This window comes from Mastigoproctus giganteus, chromosome 7 (genome assembly GCF_048544385.1).
Source record: "Mastigoproctus giganteus isolate SK-2022 chromosome 7, ASM4854438v1, whole genome shotgun sequence".
In the NCBI taxonomy this organism is placed as follows: Eukaryota; Metazoa; Arthropoda; class Arachnida; order Uropygi; family Thelyphonidae; genus Mastigoproctus; species Mastigoproctus giganteus.
In genome coordinates, this window is record NC_143581.1 from 149,297,247 (window position 1) to 149,298,949 (window position 1,703).

Sequence of the window (1,703 nt, forward strand, 5' to 3'; positions counted from 1 at the left end):
ACAAACTTCTGCAATCGATAGGTTCCCCAATTCTGTTTTCAATCATAGAATGGTCCGCTATGGATGATCCCACGGGAAGTGGCTATTTTTCAATCGTTTGTGATCTGCTCACTCTGCACCCAACCCTGCATGAAATGGAAATTCCCTCAAGCCAACTGCATCAAATTTCAATCAGCTGTCAGCCTGGATGAGAAAATTATATGAACACAGCCGACAGATGAAGCCACAGATTATATCACGTCCCACCTATCTGCAGCTAAATGCTCAATTCCATTGTCGAATCTCCCTTCCCGACGGAACCATAACTATTGGTGGAATGAAGAAGAATGCACAAAAGCAAAGAAGTCAAAAAATAAAGCATGGAATTCATTTCGTGGATCACCAACCACAGTTAATCTTATTAACTATAAGAAGTTAAGGGCAAAAGCTCGTCTCCACAAACACAGGCCAAGAAGAATTCCTGGATTCGGTTCGCCTCTACCGTAAACAAAAACACCAACTCCAGGTTAATATGGAAGAAAATTAGGCAGATTTCCAACCATCCGTTCCCTAATTCTTTTGTGGAATGGGCAAGAACTATTTGTTCCTGAGGACATTGCAAATGTCTTGCGCTCACTCTTTACCCAAGTCTCAGCAGCATCAACTTACTCTCTGCATTTCCAGAAAATTAAGACCACGATTAAACAGCGATCCATCAACTTTCGAACCTGTGTACTCCTTCCATATAACCACCGCTTCAATATTTTTAACTTCTACATACTATCAAAACAACACGCAACAGTACCGCTGGGTCAGACGGAATATACACTGGTGTGCAAAATTTAAGGACCAGTCACGTTTTCACCTGTAGCTTCTTATAGGAGTGGCCTGGATATGGGAAAGGCATACCAAAGGAACCTCATGAGGTACAGAAATGATGAAGGAAATAACACAACAACGGAAACAAAACGGTACAGAGGGACTTTATTCAAAAATGGCAACATAGCACTGGCTGCCGTGATACAGATGCATCACTGCCAAAGACGGGACAAAGGGAAGAGGTGGTCCTCAGTAGGAGATATGGCCACCCCTAATGTTGACGCAGACTTTGCTCCGCTTGTCCATACATAGAACAATGTTGTTGATAAGTTCTTGCGGTAACATCGTCCATTCCTCGGTCAGCGCCAACTTTAGCTTGTGAACATTTTCTTGTGGGTGTGAACGTGCCGCTAGGCATCTCCCCAGAGCGTCCCATATGTGTTCGATGGGATTTTCATCGAAGGAACGAGCAGGCCAATCCATACGAATAATATCCTCACTTTCCAAAAGCATATCAACAGCTGCAGTGAGATGGGGTGTGGCGTTATCATTCATTAACACGAACTCGGGGCCAATGGCACCTCGGAACAGATGCACATTGGGAAGTATTACGTCAGTACAGTAGCGTGCACTGGTTACAGTACCGCCTTCCAGTATCTGGAGTTGTGTACGTCCATCCAAGATAACGCCTCCCCAGACGAGAACACCATATCGATCCCTTTCAGTGATGTTTGTGAGATGATACCGTGTGCCAACCCTCGCCAGATTAGCTGACCTCCAGAATCGCTGCTGAGACTGAACCTACTCTCATCAGTAAAGAGTACCTTAAGTAAAGATTTTGTGGTTGTAACTTTTAGAAATAGTGTTGTTCCTTAAGTTTTGCACACCAGTGTATTATATCATGT